Raw genomic sequence first — 20,094 nt, 5'->3', positions numbered from 1 at the left:
GGATCAAGAACAACATGACAGGGTACTAGCAGCAGTCTGCAAGATCTTCCAAGAAGCGGGCCTAACGCTAAATGAACCCAAATGCGACATCAATAAAACCAGCCTCAAATTCTTTGGACATATATTTTCTGACAAAGGCATAAGGGCTGACCCAGATAAAATAAAGGCGATCGCCGACCTTCAAGCTCCCATAACAACCGCGGAACTGCGATCGTTCCTGGAAATGGCAGGATACTGTGCCCGCTACCTCCAAAACTATGCCACAATTACTGACCCGCTCTGTGTCACAGGTTTCCCCCTTTCCCACCTGTTTTTGCTGCTTGATGGATTCCCTTGTCGAAGTTTTCTTCCTTATGGTTCGGGCCTTGTACAAGCCCGCTCGGCCGTCTTCGGCTTCCAGTGTTCGTTCAACTTCTTGTCCGGGATCGATAATAAACTCCAGGTAATCCAGGAAAAAATAAGGGGAAGAAGCACTCGGAGGCGGGTGCACGGATTCCGGGAGAAGGTTGGGTAAGAAGGAGAAGGGATAGAATGAAGCAAGGGTCCGGGAACCAGGAAGGCAACAAAGTTTTGTGAAAGCGAACTACGAGCACACGTCTAGCCACAGCTAACAGTAGCGTTGAGATGCGCGGAAGCGCTGGGGTGTGGCTATTTTATCGAGCGTGCTGCAATGAACGTGAAGGCTGGTAGGTAGCGTTCAGTGTTTGCGGTCGTGTTGGTAGTACAACAGGGTGCAAGCCCCGACATGACAAGGACCAGGAGGCCCAGAAGGGGCGTGTCCGATGGGTCATGACAGCATGCCTCCTCCGAAAACCCGTCCTGCCAGGTTTGCCCGGGTGTATGAGATGGAACCTTCGGAGTAACCTGGGGGTATTCAAATTGGAGACGGGTTGCCAAGTGCGTTCACTGGGTGGATATCCTTACCATTCCACCAGGTATTGGAGCTGACCACGTTTATATCTGGAGTCACATATTCGGGAGACGTTATATTCCAGTTGGTCATTGACAAGGACAGGGCTAGGTCTGAGGTTAGTCCGAGAGGTCTGGATGAATGGTTTTATTAGAGAGGTATGAAAAACTGGATGGATCTTCTTCCAGGAATCTGGCAATTTGAGGCGGAAGGCCACTGGGTTGATGATTTCTTTTATAGGAAAAGGCCCATAATATCGAGGAGCCAGTTTATTTGGCTGTAGATGTCTAGGCCGTTTCGAGGATAACCATACTTTATCGCCTATTGCGTAAGAGGGCCCTGGTCTTCTCTTTGAGTCCGCCTAATGTTTGGTCTGATTCCGGGCTCTTTCTAGCTGTTCTTTGGCTTCTCTTTGTACATTGATAAGCGTTTCAATCCAGGAATCGACTGTAGGAACCGCTGTAGGATGGGGGAGGACAGAAGGTAGGACCGAAGGGTGGAACCCCTGGCTACAGAAAAAAGGACTGGTTTTAACAGCCGAGTGATCCGAGTTATTATAGGCAAATTCAGCCACAGGTATTAAAAGGGACCAATCATCCTGGACCTTGGTAGCAAAACATCGAAGATATTGTTCTAAGGTTGATTCACACGTTCTGTAGCTCCGTTGGTTTGGGGATGATAGCCTGAGGAGAGAGCACGTTGAATTCCTAGTATTCGACAAAGGTGTTTCCAAAACTGAGAAATGTATTGGGGTCCTCTGTCCGCTATTATCTTGCAAGGGAGACCATGAAGCCGGAATATGTGTTCCAGGAAAATTCCAGCAAGTTCTGATGAGGATGGTAGTTTATACAGGGGTGTTCAATGAGCCAAATGAGTGAACAAGTCAATGGTGACCATGATAGTCGTGTATCCCCTGGAAAGTGGCAATTCCACAATGAAGTCTGTAGCGATAAATTCCCAGGGCCTTGTTGGTAGTGTAGGCTGCAGTAGGAGACCCGCTGGTCTCTTGTTATCATGTTTTTTCTGACTACAGACAGAACAGGCTTGGACGTACAGCTTTACATCAGTCTTCATTCTGGGCCACCAGAATTGCCTCTGTATGAGACAGAGAGTATTGGTAATGCCACGATGTCCAGAGTGATGTGTATCCTGGCAAAGGTTTTTTATCCTTTGTTGTAGTTTCTGTTTGGGAATGACTAAGGCATTATCTTTGAACAAATATCCGACTTTGGTTTTCAGATCCCATTGATTCTTCCTTGAAATGTTCTTCCAGAGTTCAGAGGACTGGGTTTGTAAGCAAATTTCTTCCAGGAGACTGATTGCTTGAGCTACAAATATCGTATGGGGAAGCATTTTAGGGAATGTCCGGTCTTCAGGAGGTCCTTAATCAGGACGTCAAGATAGAGCGTCAGCAATTATATTCTGCGTTCCAGGGACATGGTGAATCTGGAACTGGTATTGGGCAAAGAAGAAGGCCCAATGGGCTTGACGGCTATTTCTACATTCCAAGGCCTGTAATACTTGAAGATTTCGATGGTCTGTGCGAACCTGGACCAGATGTTTTGCTCCTAAGAGTAAATGACACCACTCGGTAAAGGCTTGACGGATGGCTAACAGTTCCTTTTCTAAAGCAGAGTAGTGGGTTTCACTGGGAGTTAAGGTCCGTGAAAGATAAGCAATAGGATGTTCCAGTTTGTCGTCGAATTCTTGTTTCAGAACTGCTCCAATGGCGTAGTTAGAGGTGTCAGTTTCCAGTAAGAAGGGCCGATTGATATCAAATTGAGCCAGGATGGGAGCTTGAGTGAACTCTGTTTTCAAGCGTTGGAAGGCTTCCTCCTGAGCTGTTGCCCAATGAAAGGGAGCGTCTTTCTTCAACAAGGCAATCAATGGTTGAACTATCTCGGAAAAGGAAGGTATACATTTCCTATAGAAATTAGCTAAACCCAGGAAGGACTGGATCTGTTTCATGGTGGTCGGACTTGGCCAGGATAGTATAGCCTTCACCTTGGATTGATCCATTCCAATACCTTCTGGGCTAAGAACAAATCCTAGATAGTGGACAGTAGGGACATGAAAGAGGCACTTCTCGGGTTTTGCCAGGAGCTTGTGTTCACATAGCCGTTGTAACACTGCCTTAACATGTTCCTCATGCTTGAGTGGGTCCTTCGAGAATATTAAGATGTCGTCCAGATACACGATGACAAAAAGGAATAGCAGATCCGAAAACACACGATCCATGAAACGTTGGAAGACTGCCGGGGCGTTAGCAAGTCCAAAAGGCATAGCCAAGTATTCATAATGACCAAAGGGTATCCTGAAGTCTGTCTTCCATTCATCACCTTCTCTAATGCGGATCAGATGATAGGCACCTCTAAGATCCAGTTTGGTGAATACCACGGCTCCTCTTACTGCTTCCAGGATGTCTGAGACCAAGGGCAATGGATATCGATCCTTTAGGGTGCACTGATTTAGGCCTCGATAATCAAGGCAAGGTCTGAGCTCATTGGTGTCTTTCTTTGGAACAAAAAACAGTGATGCTCCTGCTGGAGATTTGGATCGTCGTATGGTGCCATTTACAAGGTTAGTATCTAGGTATTCACGGAGGGCCTTTTTCTCGGGTTCGGATAGAATGAACATCCTCCCAAATGGAATCACAGCTTAAGGTTCTGTTTCAATAGCACAATCTTCTGGTCTATGAGGAGGTAAGGCTTGAACAATATCAGTAGAAAACACGTCAGAGTATTCCTGATAGACTTTAGGAACCTGGATGATGTTTGAGACCGAGAGTGGACCTAGATGGTTTGCTGAAAGTCCTTCCGCTGGTGTCGGAGCGGGGTCCAGGGGTAGGCAATGAGACATGCAATATTCGGAACCCAGGAACAAGAAGCCTGCTGCCCAATTGATGTATGGATTGTGTCTTTGTAGCCGGGGCATTCCCAAAACCAATGGGTAATGGGCGGACTTTATGATGTCAAACCTTATCTTCTCTCGATGGTGGTTTATTGCTAGCTCGATTTCCTTAGTCTGGAGGGTTATTGGTCCGGAAGAAAGGGGGCTCCCATCAATTGCTTCTACAGGTTGCATGACATTCCGGGATTCGTAGGGAATATGGTGTTTAAGGACCCATTCTTGGTCTATGAATATTCCCATGGCCCCACAGTCCACTAACGCCAGAATGGGGTAGGTGTTCTTCTTCGATGGCTATAGAAAGGCCTGTAGAATTACCAGATTGTTCTGTCCAGGAGAGTTCAAGGATGGTATAGATGTGGCGCCAACATCTCTCTCCTGAAACTGCGCTCCATCTAGGATCGGGAGCTGGCGTTTCCCGAACGCCGTAGAGGAGCTATAGGACACTCTCTCACTAAATGCTTGTCCGATGCGCAATACATGCATAAGCCGGTATGGATCCTTCGTAATCTTCCTTGGGGGGATATTGGTCCACGGAAGGCCCCTAATTGCATGGGTTCAGGTTGGTTAATAGGGGCAGAACTGTCTTCGGATTTCGTGGGGGTCTCTATGGGATTCCTCTGGAAGGATAACTTGGTTTTCTTTTTCTCTGTCTTCCTTTCCTGTATGCGAAAGTCAATCTGTAGAGCAAGATCCATAAGGGCCTAGTATGAACTTGGACGTGCCAGCGTGGCCAGTTCATCCTTGATGTCTTCGTTCAACCATCTTCGAAAGAGAGTGAAACAGGCTTCAGAGGACCAGTCTGCTTCTTTAGCCAATTGCGTAAATCGTGCAACATATGTGAACATATCCTCGGAGCCCTGCTGGAAATCGAGAAGGCGCTCCTGAGCACTATAGACCTGATCTGGGCGATCAAACATGTTCTTAAGTGCTCAAATGAATCCGTCATAATCATCCAGGAGGGCATCTCCGGCATTAATTAATGGTGTGGCCCAGGTTAATGCATTCCCGATAAGGTGTGAAATAATAAAAGCCATTTTAGCCCTGGGGGTGGAGAAGTAATAGGGCTTAAAAGTAAAGTGGACCAAACAGGAATCTAGAAATCCACGAAGGTTCTTTGCTGACCCATCGTATTTGTCAACAATGCCGCCCAATAGTACGCTCTCCTTCGTGGCAGAATCGCGGGATAAAACTAATTGCTTTAGAGCGGCATTCTCTGCCTTTAAGTTTTGTACTTCGGTTGATAGTTCCTGCATGCCGCGCATAAGATCCTGAACGGCCGCCTCCATGTCTGTATCGACTTCGGTCAGGTGGCGTCTCAATCTGTCACAGGTTTCCCCCTTTCTCACCTGTCTTCGCTGCTTGATGGATTCCGTTGTAGAAGTTTTCTTCCTTATGGTTCGGGTCTTGTACAAGCCTGCTCGGCCGACTTCGGCTTCCAGTGTTCGTTCAACTTCTTGTCCGGGATCGATAGTAAACTCCAGGTAATCCAGGAAAAAAATAAGGGGACGAAGCACTCGGAGGCGGCTGCACGGATTCCGTGAGAAGGTTGGGTAAGAAGGAGAAGGGATGGAATGAAGCAAGGGTCCGGGAACCAGGAAGGCAACAAAGTTCTGTGAAAGCAAACTACGAGCACACATCTAGCCACAGCTAACAGTAGCGTTGAGACGCGTGGAAGCGCGGGGGTGTGGCTATTTTAGCACGCGTGCTACAATGAACGTGAAGGCTGGTAGGTAGCTTTCAGTGTTTGCGGCCATGTTGGTAGTACAACAGAGTGCAAGCCCCGAAGTGACAGGGACCAGGAGGCCCAGAAGAGGCGTGTCTGATGGGTTGTGACACTCCGGGCCCTCCTCAAGAAGGACCCTTCGAGAGATAAATGACCGATTGGCCCTTTCGTAAGGCCCTCAAAACCTTTCTGTTTTGAATCTTTGCATCTGAACTTTTTTTCTTGTTGCCTTTTAGCGCCCAATGCCCTCGGGGCTTGGTTTCAGCGCTTTATAAATTTCCATCCAACACAATACAATGAAGACCCAGACATTGACAATAGCCTGGAGCTACCCCAATGAACAATCCCTCATAACAGAAACCTTCCGGTCATGCTTTTCCGTCATCATGGTGATCACAAGCAAACTTTGGTGAAGAACGCCGGCTGTGCCAGGTAACTGTGCCGACCCGGGGACCGCAATCAGTGGGCGCCACCCTTAGCAGTGACGCCCATCACAGCCTCATCTGAGTGAGGGGAAAGAACTGGGTTTAGGGGGGCAGGGACGAATGGGGTGCAAAGGGAAGTGGCTCGCAACAGAGCGCCGGAATAGGGGGCCTGTCCAGAAGGGCTGTATTTCAGGCCCCGCAGGGAACAGGGGTTCCCCCCTCTTTTGCCCTTGCTCCGCTTCGGGAAGACCCCCGCCCACTTTTGAATGCTTCATATGAGCCAAGTCCTGCCTAGCAGCATAGCATACCGACATTAACATTGGATAATGACATAGTAGTGGTAGTATTAGTATGTCATTTTTTTAGTGCATTTATCCCATTAGAATGGCCTCAATGAGCTTGTGGGGGGGAACACCCTCGGGGGTCCGAAGTCCAGGCTATGGGAAAATGTGTCATATGGATTAGAATCCGTGTGTGCATTTGGCCAAATTTGGGATTTGGGCGGGACGGCAAGCACTAGTAAGCTACCCACGATGGATGGGTGCTGACAGGTGGTCAGGATAATGTGCAAGTACGTTAGACTTGTTATGTGTCCAGCTAGACCTAATATTTTGTCATCAGATGTTGCTGCGTTCTACTGGCAAAGATGTTGTGCTTTGTGTTGAAAAGCCAAGACAAGAGAATAAAACCTTAAGGGACACCACAGGTGGACAGTGAGATGAAGGACAGAAAAGGGCCCAGTTGAACCTGGGAAGGTCGTTCTGAAGGAAGGAGTTCAGCCAGTCCAGAGCCAGGTCCATGATGCCAAGGGTATCACAGAGCTGATTTATAATGGTGGTATGATTAATTGTATCAAAGGCAATGGAAAGTTCAAGAAGGATTAGAACGGAAGGAGAGTTGGAATCAAGATTAGAGAGCAAGTCTTCACGGATATTCGGGAGTGCAGTTTCCGTGCCTCTGGCAGCTCTGAAGCCATGGAGACAACTAACAGATTCATTGTGGTGAAGAGATGGGCAGCTTCGTGGGTTTTCCCAGGAAGGGGGTGATGGAGATAGGGCAGTAGTTAGCAGTAGTTAGAGTCGGCAGAGGGCTTTCACACAGAAAGCATTATGCACCCTTCCATACATGGAAACCCTGGTGCCAGGTCAATTTACCAAAAATATTTCAGAGTGGTACTGTAAAGGTCCAGAGGGGGGGTGTCTGTATTCCTGCTCTCTATATGGTAGAGGAGAGGCACAGAGGACCCCTGCCAAGATTCTCTATTGTGGTAGCAATGGACGAGCAATCAAGGACTAGCTTCTCGGAAGGTGATGCGGGCTGGTTCTTAAGTACAGTGTAGTCCCCAAGCACCCACAAAGGAATGTCCGCACACTGGATCGGTTAAAACACAGTCTTTATATAATTAATATTCGAGGTGATGTACACTATCACGATAACTCACTTTGTACTCAGAAATCAACAATGGTAAATATATGCAGTTCTAAAGTAGTACCACTAACGTTATCAGATCTCATTAAAGTGCATACGGTCAGAATGACACAGGGATCAAAATGAAGAGGAAACCAGCAGTAGAGAGAGGAAGGAAAGCAAGATAGTTGAACAATTGGCAGAATACTGGTCACAATCGTAAACCACAGTTCTGTGTGGAGATCCCCCCACCTGGGCAACTTGCAGAAGAAAGATACATGCCCAGTCCATATATTGTTCATACTAGACTTCCCAATAGTTCTGCAACCTCAAAGTACCTGGCGTTGTAGCGTTCCTCGTCGGGGAATCGACGGCCCTTCTTGAGTGTCCTCCCTTTCAGGCAGGAGTCATGGGTCATCGAACGTCCGACAGAGAACAGGTCAAGCTACGAAGGTGAAGTGGCTGCGTCGTTCCTAGCAGTGCTCGTTGACGGGGAAGCGTAAATGTTCTGCAAGGAAGAGCCGTGCGGGGCACCTCGCTGTCGAGAGTTCTGGACCGCAAAGAGTTTGAAGAACTGTGGCCCAGCAAGGGCGTCTTGTCGTCAGTGTCTCTGTGGTCTTTGGGTGGTGGGAACCCCACCGGTGGATGCTCCTCGGTGCACCGATGGTCAGGCCTTCTCCAGCAGGATACAGATGCGACGATGCAGACGAGAGCGTCCTTGGATCAAATGAAGTTCTTAGGCAAACGGGAGCACGGCGGCTCCAGTCGACAATGACGGTCGTCGACAGTGGCGGACAACAGTCTGGACGCTTCTCCTTGGAGTTCCGCAGCATTCCCCGTATCGGGTCGGCAGCCTGTCAAAGGTCTATCTACCAGGGAGCTTAGGCAAAGATCAGCTGGTGCACGATGGTCCCTCGTAGCTCGGGAAGAGGGTGCCTTACCAGGTCCTCTCTGAGTCAGTCCTTGGAGACACAGCAGCTTTCAGATTGTGAAGGAGAGCAACAGCAATTCTTCTCGTCCAGGAGGGCTTCAAGGTCAAGCTTCAGTTACTCCAGTTATTCGTCGTAGTGGACTTCAGCTTCTGAACACGATTCCTAGCAGTGAGAGGTCCCCAGATATACTGTTGATCTCCCATTCATTCCGCTGGGTCACACTCAAGCATCCAATCATGACTAAGGGCATTCATGCAGGCAGGCAGCCAATCAGGCACACAGTGCATTCAGGCCATTCACTTCTCTGCAGACACTCACAACAACTTATGTGTATTGAGACAAGTACCGAGCCATTCAACACTCCATACGGCATTCATACTGGTACCGGCAGGGCTGCCTCAGGCATTGTGTCAACCACCAGATACTAGACACCCACAACATAGAATGCGTATTCGTCACACACTCCATTCACCCAGGTCCCACCCACAGAGGTACCCACAACATACGGTCGTTGAGATGGCTCCAGCCAGTCTGGTCGGCCCTTCCCCACACTACCATATATGGAACTTCCACCCAACAGCCAGTCAGGGGGAAGGGACAGAGGCAGGGCTTCTCGGGACTTCGGGAAGATCAAGGTAACAGGCGATGGAAGGCAAGAGGCCATTGGGGCCATTTTGTCTCCATCAGGAATCTACCGATTCTAATGACAGGGCCTGGGCATCCCAAAATGGAGGACGCTCAGGGCACGAGTCATTTCAGCACAGAGCTGCCACCAGCCCGTACCCTGCTCTGTGGGTCACACACAGGTGCCCAAAAACATACACTAGGGGCACAGGGTTGCACCCCTACCCATGGTTGCCACAAGGGTATCCCATGGGTCTGTTCACCAAACCAAAAGAGAGAGCTGCACCACCAGGAGTCCCACATGAACTCCTGCGTGGAATACACGACAGAACATACGATAAAAGCAGGAAAAGAACAAGGATACTGAGGCCCTGTCCCTCCGATACATTTCCAGCATCACAGGTACATTTCACTGAAGACCATAATACCGAAAAACACAGAAAATATTGAATAAATATATAAACGATAGTGGGGTAAGGGGTTAAAATTAGTTGGGATGGGGTTGGAGTAGCGGTATAAGTGTAGAAAATCAGGAGGTTGGGGGACAAACAAATTTAAAATGTCGGTATTTTGGGCAGTAAAATCACATATAGAGCAGGGATAGTAGCTTTCCAGTAATGGCACCCAAAATTTGGAATACACTCTTGCTACAAACCAGATTGGAGCCTTCTCACCACTGATTCAAACAAACATGGTTATTTAATAAATACTAGTCTACCAACCGACACTCCTATGGTTACCTTCCTATCAGCCTCTGTATTTATCGTACCTTATGCTTTATGAACCTTCTCTGCAAATGTTAATATTGCACCTAGCACTACCTAGCACTACCTGCTGGACTGCAACTGTAATTACTTACACTGTATCTACTGTTTAATGCACTAATAGGAATTAAGTTAATTCATGCAAATTTATTTATTGTTATTTATTTATTCAGATTTGTAGAGCGCACATCAGCCCTTGGGCCCTTAGACATTGTGGCTCTTGTTACATACATATCTTAGTTACATACATACATATATCTTAGTTACATACATAGCTTAGTTACATGTACAAGATGAGGCATAAACTTACAGTAGGTCTGCTATTTTTACATATTTACATATGATGTATACATATTTACAGATATGGTTACAGTTTACTGCGCAAGGAGTTGGGTCTTGAGTTTCCTGCGGAATGCCAGGAGGGAGTTTTCTGCTCTGATGTCTGTGGGTAGTGCATTCCAGAGCTTTGCAGCAATATATGGGAAGCCTAACCCACCAGCTTTGGCACTGTTAATATGTGGGATGTGGAGTTGGTTGGAGTATTGTGTCCTGGTGGGGCGTGTGGAGGAGGGCTTGGAGATGGTCTCAGATAGGTATGAAGGTGCGGAATGTTTGAGGCATTTGTGTGTGAGGGTGAGGATTTTGAAAGTGATGCATTTTTTGACCGGGAGCCAGTGAGCTGCCTGTCGGGCTGGGAGAACTGTTCCCTTCTTGGGATGCTGAGGGCTGCACGGAGAGCATTGTTTTGCGTGACTTGAAGCCTATTTAAGTTTTTTTCGGATGTGCCTGCCAGAAGGGCATTACAATAGTCTACTTTAGCACCAATGGTTGCTCTGGCTATTGATAGGCAATTGGGTTTTGATAGGTAGGGTTTTATGGCGTTTATTAGTTTGGTGGTGTGCGCAGAAGAGGATGTGCTGGCGCTGACATGTCTGGCCATGGTTAGTGAGGAGGATAGGTATACTCCCAGCGTCTTGACTGCTGTAGAAATGGGGATCGTGGAGTTGTCAATGGTAAAGTTGGCATATAATTTGTCAAGTTTGGTTAGGGTGTTCTTTTGGCCCAGTATCATGATCTCTGTCTTTTCCCCATTTAGGCAGAGGCCATTAACTGCCATCCAAGCCTGGATGGTGGTGTAGATCAAGTGGAGTGCCTTGGCGTTTTTCTGGTATGAACCAGAGAGTGGTAGAAGTACTTGGGTATCGTCAGCATAGTTCCTATACGCGGTACCAAGAGTCCAATTTGTCAAAGAGGGGCTTTGTGAACAGGTTGTATAATGTGGACGTTGTGCAGGATCCTTGAGGGACTCCGCAGTGGATTGTGGTGGGTTTAGCGTTTGCCATATCTGAGAATACCTTCATGGCTCTTCCTTCTAGGAAAGAAGTGACCCAGAGAGCTGCTTCTTAGGAGAAGTTAGCTGAGTGTGTGAGGTGTGATGTGAGAGTCTTGTAGTCAACCAGATTAAAGGTGGCTGAGAGATCTAGGAGCAGCAGCAGGGAAGGCTTGCCTTTGTCCATGATTTGGGTGATCTGGTTCTTTAGGTCCACCAAGGCTGTTTCAGTGCCATGTCCTTTTCGGAAACCCGATTGTCTGGTTCCCAGGATGGAGTGGGTTTCAAGAAAATGTTGGATTTGGCAGTGGGCATCTTTATCCAGTAATTTCAGGAGGAAAAGCACTGTGGATATTGGTCTGTAGTTGTTGGGTTGTAGAGGGTCGAGGGTAGGTTTTTTGAGGAGTGGGCGGACCCAGGCCTCTTTGAGACTGGCAGGGATAATGCCTGTTCTGAATGATGCATTGATGAAGGCCGTGAATAGTGGGGCGAGGCGGTCAGCGCAGTCCTTGATGAGCTTGGGTGGGCATATGTCTCCCTTACATGGAGAGGGTTTGAGGTTTTTGAGGAGGTCTAGAACTTCTTGTTCGGAGACATCCCTGAAAGAGAATACTGGACTAGTGGAGTTGGAAGAGTCGGGAGTTGAAATGGTAGAATTCGACTCTGTTTGTGGTGGTAGGGCTTTGCAGTGGTCTTAGATTTTCTTTTGGAGAAGGCCGATTTTGTGTAGCATGGCAGATTGGATGCTAGTACACCATGCTTCATCTTTGACTATTTCGTCGGGTGGGCTGGGAGGAGAGATAAGCTCATTGAAAATGGTGAAGATCTCTCTGGAGTGTGATTTAGGATTGGAAATGCGTGTGTTGAAAGCATTAGCTTTGGCTGATGTGATGGCTGCTTTGTATTGGTGGGAGATTTGGCTGAACTCGTTTTTGGCATGGACACTAGGATTAGTTTGCCAATTTTTCAGAGTTGCTCTTTTGCATGTGCTCATTGATTGGAGCTCTTCAGTGAACCATGAATTTGTGTGTAATGATTTCTTCTCTTTTTTGGCTTCGAGGGGCACTATCTCGTTAATGGCTTTGGTGATAATGTCCTTGTAGATGTTAGCTAGGGTGATGGGGTCTTTGGCGAAGGGGGGGTGCTAGTTCCGTGATGTTTAGGTAAGGGTGCAGGTTGTCCTCAGTGAGCTTTTTAGAGCTTCTCACTTATGCTGCGGTAGCAGGGGTGAGGGTTTTGGTGCTTTTGGTAATAGGTATAGTGAATTCGATGCAGTTATGATCGGTCCAGGGCAGGTTAGTGTTGGCGGTGATGGTAGAGAGGCAGTTATGGTCCGCAATCCAGTCTAGGATGCGGCCTTTGGAGTGAGTGGGATTTAGTACTTTTTGGGTGAAGCCCAGGTCATTTAGTTCTTACATGAGGGTATCAGCATTTTTGTCTTTCTCATCATTAAAACTTAAATTGAGGTCTCCTAGTAGGAGGGTCTTGGTGGAGCTTTTTACGTTGTTACGGCGTATGTGGGTGAGGTGTTTCTGAGGGTCAATGGTGCCTGGGAGGGGGGCGGTACAGTACGTTCAAGTTGATGGTGCTGTTGGGGGACAGTGTGAGTTTAGCAGATAGCAGATCAGAGTTGCAGGTCCAAGGGTGGCTGAGAGGTCGAAGGTGGAGGCTCTCTTTGTAGATGATGGCCACTCCACCTCCTTTTTGTACTATTCTGTCCTGTCTGAGGATGGTGAAGCCTTGTGGTAGTGCAAGTGCAACTGTGGGTCCCGAGGCTTCATGGAGCCAGGTTTCTGTGATGGCTAGTAGGTCGATGTTGTTGTCTGTTATGAGGTCATGAATTTCAGTAGCATGGGCTGGTAGGGATCGCACGTTGATGAGCGCGCCTTTGATGTGTGTGGGTGGGTGAGATTTTTTAGTGGCGGGGTAGGTGATGTCTGGTGTGTTGTGTGTAGTGTCAGTGAGGGGCCTGCTGTGGTTAGTCGGTGACTGTTTGCTGGTGTTAGAGTGTTCCGGATGAGGGGTGTGTTTGTGTGTGTGTGTGTGATTGTGTGTGTGTGTTTGAGTGTGGTGTGGGAGTCTAGTCTATTGTTTCTGTTTGCTGTGGGAGTGGGTTGAGTGCTGAATCCTGGAAACAGTGTGTGTGCTCTGAGTCTTTCCAGTCTGCCCATTGTTATGGTGCAGAGGTATGTTTCCATTGGAGTATGTTGAGCTGGTGTGGTGGCAGAGCTATGTGGTGTTTGTTTGGGGTGTGTGCGTCTGGTGAGGAGTGAGAGAGCGGATAATGTAATAATAAGGGTGAGCAGGGTGGTGTGCTGGGCAATGAGTTTGCTGGTGATTGTGGGCATTGTAGTGTGCAGGGGGTTTGAAGTCTAGCAGTGGGGTAATTCGATTTTCCACAATGGGGCCTAAAAACACAGTAGGTAGAATAGTATTTCTAACAGTGAAGATGTTGAGTGGAGAGGAGTGTAGAACAAAGATGTCTGTAACTAAGCCGTGACACCCACGGGTGTGGGTGTATTATAAATGCAATAAATGCATAAAACAAATCAAATATAACTGACAACCCTTCTGATTTATACAGGAGATTCCCGATTTTTAGCCCAATTCCATCCCATCAAAGTCTAATTGCTCTCATAATAATACTCTGTTGATGAAGAGCAATGTGTTAACATGTTTCACACAAGTGTTGAGATGGATTTCTAAACTCTGACCTGGCGGGCAGAGGTTTAGAAGGTCACCCTTGGTTTAGTGAAACAGGGGGACCTTCTGGACAAGCCAGAACAATCTAGGTAGCTTGGCAGGCAGTCAAGATTAAGGGCCTCATTATGAGTTGGGCGGTAACGCCGGCGCTATTAGCGCTGGCAATAATAGCCCTACTGCCAAAACCCCCGGCGCTATTAGCGCCGGATCACGGGTTTGGCGGAAGGGTTATTGCCCATTCCCCATTGGGCCCATTCGGGAATTCCTCATTCCCCATTTGGCCCAATGGGGAATTTTCATGCTCTTACCGCCAGCGGATTCCCCGCCGGCGCTAATAGCGCAAATTTTCACAATGAAGCCCACAATGAGCACACACAGTAACGAACCACAAATTACTCTTAGACAAGTGTACATGAAAAATATCTATACATTTATTGTCGTCCGGACCAATAGACACAAGTAAACTTTAGTTATATTAAAACAGTTATCACACAAAATCCTTATACTTAATAACATATGTACATTACGTTTCCTAATGCGACAGCGCAGTAAAACACATCGACAAACTGTAAAGAGAGGGTTGAGTTAACACACAAGGAGCATTAGACAATTCTTCTGAGTCGTTCCTTAACTTTCAAGTCCAGCTCTAAGAAGAGGGGAGCCTTGTGCTCAGCTGTACAGTTGTGTGTAAAAACGCACAATCGCGTAGACAGAACAAAAAGCGGGTCTTGTTGGGAGGGTTGTATCAAGTCAGGAAGGGGATTGAGTCGATGAAGAATTGGTTCCCACTATTCGAGTATGATTTGCCCTTGGCAACAGAGCAGTTTTCAAAAGGTGAGAATAGCTAGGGAGCGCAGGCTAATCCAACCAAGATCGAATACCTTCTACAGCATATTCGTGCGTAAAAGTGATCGGTTGTGCCAGGCGGCCACCGGTAAGTGATGCAAGTACTCACCGACCTTCGGCACAGTCCGAACCAACCTTTGCCAGTTTAGTTGAGGTCACTAGTAGGTTAGAGTCCTGCAGTTTCGCAGTACTGCGGCTCTCAACTGCTGCGGGATACAACAATTGTCCATGATGGGACAGTTGCTTTTCCTCAGCTTCCGAAGGAGGTATGAAGAAAATTCTGTTACAGCAGACTTCAGGGCAGAGGAGGGCAGAACAACAGGGCACCTACAGCGACCGTCACCAACAGGTAGTGACACGGGAATCACAGATGCAGGCAGCATTACGCACTCTCCTAATTCAAGACCTATAGGAGCTAGACCTGCAAAATGTGGCGGGGGAGGGCATGGGACCACAAGCAAGCAATGTTCCAAATCTCGGACTTCCGTTCAAGACGGCTGCGATTCGTCGGTGAGATACCCTGAGGTAGAGCTGGACAGTTCACTGAACGGCCCAGGTACACTTCCGAAGGGGCTCGTTCAGTGGGTTCAGTGGGTAAGCATGGGCACCAAGAATAGTGGTGCCCACTACTCCAAAGGGGTGAAGCGCCTTGGCAGGACTTCTTGATCGATGAAGAAAACAAGTGTCAGACAAGGGTCAGACGGTAAAGGGTGCCAAAACCTTCCACAGCATCTCAGGTGGTTTCACAAGTCTGGTTCTTTGTGCAGGATACTTGACTGCTTCTGTCGTTCGGGGAGAACACAGGTGATCAACCTGGAATGGATGCAGAGCCCCTTCTCTTATCCAACATTAGCTTTGCGCCAAAATTGTTTACTTCCAATTAAAGATCTGCTCTCATGTAGGCATCCCAGTCATGGTCCAATCACAGTCCATGGTGGTCGCGGTCATTCAGCCACTCCATACATCCCGGCACCAGTAGTGTGGATTGGGAGCAGACTGTCCCAACTGGCTTCCTGGGCACACACACGTGACAGGCAGAAGCCTGTGAAAGAGATCGGTTTTCGTGGGAAGGAAAACCCGGGTTACTCAACCTGTGTGAAGGCAAGGGACAAAATGGCCATGGATCAGTACCAAGGTCTTTGTGGCTTGGCCATTTCTGGAACTGGCCACAGTCTTGAACCAAACACAGTAAACGCGATATGATTCTGTAAAAAGAAGTGAAACACTTATAAAAAGTAACTCCTGCCACCAGTTCATCCCAGGTACACTTGGACATTCACAAAAAATCCTTCAAGGGTGTCAAGGGCCATAAAACAAAAAGAACTCCAGCGCACGATACTGGAAGGTACATTGTGCACTGTTCAAAAGTTACCAAGAAATGGCAACTTAGTCAAAGACTAAGGTAAAGATAGTTTCTGAGTTCTGACAGTTGGAGGGACGTGTCAGTTTCCCCATAACAAGTGAGCAAAAGCCCAGGGGAGCGCAGCTGAAGGCTGGCCCCACTCGCAAAGGTCAGGATGGTATAGCCAAACAAAAGCGAAAATGTGTCATTTTCCCTCCCCAAATGGAGGGAAAATGACACATTAAATATTTCCTAACAACGAGGAGAGCCCATATAACATTTAATGTATTTTTCAAACAGAAATAAAACTAATACGAAGAACGAAGTCACAGAAGACATTTTTGGTATCACATAACCAATAATTACATTTCTTAAAGAGATAATTTTCTGCATGTGAAATGAATAAGAAAAATAGAAATCAGTTTTAATACATACATAGAAATCAGTAAATGTCATAATTGCAACATAGAAATATTGTGGGGTGCAACCACGCCCCGTATGTCCAACCACCATTCATACAAAGACACTGATTCATCCATATCCTTGTAACATTCACTCCTCACCAAAAGCTGCATCAATGATAAAGTGCATATGCATTCCACTCTCAAATATCAGATGGGCTCTCCTTGTTTGTTTGCTGTTTTTTATTCCCACTGAGCCCATACCTATACTTAGTTACAATGAGACAACCTTACATTTGTGTTGATGTTTAACATTTGATCAGTGAAGCAAAGTCGGTCCTTTTCCCTGTCCTACCAATAACGGACAGTCCTGAAAAATACGGGACGGAGGGCCACTATAGCCCGCCACGGAAGCTAAAAGAATACTACCCCAGTCAGTGTACAGTTTGACTGCTGCCGTTTTGAACTAGAGTGGACAACTGTCCCATATTTGCAGGACTGTTCCGTTAATGAGGACTCTGTTCTGTGCTGTACGGGTAAAAGGTCCTCCTCTGTTCATTCAGCAGTCTCGACCCAGGCTCCTTTGTGAGCCTGCAAATCGAGCTGCTGCCGCCACTGTTCCAGTCTTGCTCACCCGGCTTCATTCCAATGCGAATGCTTTGTTCCTGGGGTTTTGATGGCCATGTTTGCAGTTAAAAAACATGACTATCTTCTCCCGTGGACAAACCATTAGCATTGCAATTAAGCCAGGTGTTAGAGCATTAACAGACATTCACAAATTGCTTCAATTATATGGGGCCAAAGGGTGAATGGCACCTTGACGTCATCACCACCTTGCAGACGCGTCACTAGGGTGGGCCCAGGGGGGCCCCGGGCACTTCCTCTTAAATCCTGTAACTCCCCATTGCCCCCCTACAGTGGTATACCGGACCGGGATATTTTTCAGTGCGACACTGTTCTGTTCTTGATGGTCGTGCAGATTAAGATACCTTCGTCCCCAAGTACCACACTGATAGAAAATAATTCACTACCAATGCAATCTTTGAGGCCATAGGTGTAGAGTGCCGAAAAGCTGGAACCAGGAACACCGGAAGGACCCCTTCACCACTGTAAAGCAATGAATGATTAGGTAAAACAGTAGCAATGGAAGACAGTTCAATATACCAAAACTATGTGTTAAAGGCTTACCCTAATGAGCTGGCCAGAAAGCCTTGAAGAGGTAGGGAGAGTCGGAGGGGCCGATGACAGCACTCTGAGTGGAAAACACCTGAGCCAAACGGGCAGTACAGTGGATGATCCTTGAGCAATCCAATTAACAAACCAAGGTCAGTAGCCAGAGGAAATACACCAAAGTCCAAAATTCAAAAATTCGAAATAGCAGAGCCAAAGGTCGTAATACCAGAGGACAACAGTTCAACTTAACAGTAGGGAAGAGCAATCCAATCCATAGAACGTTCCGTAGTCATGAAATCCAAAAATCCGAAGTGATCAAAAACGCTGTGCAGCACTCCGATGAAGCAGCTGTGAAGCCTTCACTTTGCGTTTCCCTTGCCCTTTTGACTGTGTGAAATGGTCACGTGACACGAGTCACAAGGGAACGTGGAATTGTGTCACGTGACCCTTGTTGTGAAGAGAGACAGCCCCCGGCGTAAGGTCACATGACCGGAGGCACTTTGTGTGTTCATGTCGGAGCGCCGCCGTAAATTCGTAGAATGTCTCCGTGCGCTCGTAGACCAGCGCTGCTTGGGATGTAAGTGCCAAGGTAAATGCCAATGTAAAAAAAGCCGTAGCCTGGATATTGGCTGCCACAGAGTGTGTGCATGGTGGCGAGGGCTGTGGGGAACTTGAGGGATGACATATGAAAAGGTGTTGGATGCGGGTCTGGGAGCCGTGTTTAATGCGGGCCTGGGAGGTGGTGAGACAGTGGGAGGAGACGTGACAGAACCCCCCCAAAGGCCCACGACCCCGTGGGCTTGACGGATGCTCTCGATGGAAGCGAGCAACCAACAGCGGGGCATGGACATCCCGAGAGGAAACCCACGTGCGATCCTCAGGACCATAACCCAACCAGTCCACCAGATATTGTAGACGACCTCTACAGAAACGGGAACCTAGAATGGCTTTAGAAAATAGAATTTAGTATAGTTATTGAATAGACATTGGTATAGGGCTTACCTGCACTGGATTTTATATCCGCTGGGGGGTTTTCTTTCTCATACACGCAATATGTACATGAGTGTATTATTTTTTGATTTTCCGACAAAGAAGAATTCACAACTGTCTCGACAATCCGAAGGGAGCTAATTATGAATAGTCTAAGTTTTCAAATTGTGTGACCCGTCACGGATAGGCCGTCACGTGATGACTTTGGTATCACGTGGGGCGACACCAAGGGACAGGCATCATATTCACTCGCGATCACGTGATCGGGTTGATCACACAACTGATTTAATATATTTAACTTCACGCATCGCGGGACGGGAGGCTTTGATTGCAGCCAATGCGCGGTTCCCGCGTTGCGTTTGATACATATTTGTATTTACAAGCGTTGGTATTGTTGTAGGTCCCATAAGAGAGGTACGTTGGGTCACGTGATCAGAATCACGATCACGTGACTCATTGATATCCTATTTAAAACTGCACCGCGGGACGGGAGGCTGTGGTTGCAGCCTTTTCGCCGTCACCGCGTTGCGTTTGTGATACCAGTTGAGTTGAGGGCAAGTAAGTTTGGGAAATGGGATTTTGGCTTTTTTTGATTCTTTTTAGATTTATTTTGACACAGATGTAGCGAATAGCAGATTGTGGGGGGTAAAAAGTTCATTATTATTGTTCTCTCTACAGAGTGATTGCAATATCTGGCCAGACCCTTGGAAGATTAATCAGGAAGTGACACGGCAGTCAGAATTTACTATAGAGACCCTGGATATTTCCAAGGTCAGTGAAATTAGCTTAAAATTAATTTGTGGGATACTGGCGCTCGCTGGACCATAGAGGCAATATTGGTACAAATCTCTGAGTTTTGTTAAATTTACTTTTAGGGTACAGAGAAATTGTCAAAAACAAAACATCCACACCTGAAGAAGGGGTGAAGATAACCCCGAAACGCGTAGTGGACAAAGATCATGTGATTGTGATTGTGTGGGGAAACAAAACCCCTTTTGTTAAATTGAAACTTACCTTAGAAATTACAAATTCAGCAAATTTGCTGAACTCAAAAAGCTTTTTTCTAACAAATATTGCTTGTGGTTAAGAATTTTCTGCTCTTGTTTGATGAAATATCTTTGTATTTGATGAAATCGTGAAATTCAGATGAGCAAGAATATTGTAGGAATGATGAATACAATTACTTACCATAAGACATTTACGGAGTATGTGTTTTTTATGTTTTCTGAAAGTTTGATTGAAAAGAGGCTATATTTTCTGAATTGATTGAAACGTTTTAAAGAGATTCTTTCTCAATTAGAGTGACCAGGTATATGCCCCATAGGTTTAGTGTGGCATAAAGTTGTATTAGTATAACATCCCAAGAGGAAACCCACGAGCGATCCTCAGGACCATAACCCAACCAGTCCACCAGGTATTGTAGACGACCTCTACAGAAACGGGAACATAGAATGGCACTAACCTCGAATACATCAGGGCAAGACACGGAAACAGGAGCAGGAGGGGCACAGACACGGGTAGGGTCAGGGCAGGGTTTGAGCAGGGAGGTGTGGAACATTGGATGGATACGCCAAGCAGCGGGAACCGCAGGACGCAAGGCCACAGGGTTGATGA

Source organism: Ambystoma mexicanum, chromosome 2p, assembly GCF_040938575.1.
Source record: "Ambystoma mexicanum isolate Mex_15411 chromosome 2p, UKY_AmexF1_1, whole genome shotgun sequence".
NCBI lineage: Eukaryota > Metazoa > Chordata > Amphibia > Caudata > Ambystomatidae > Ambystoma > Ambystoma mexicanum.
Note: the sequence above shows the minus strand (reverse complement) of the source record.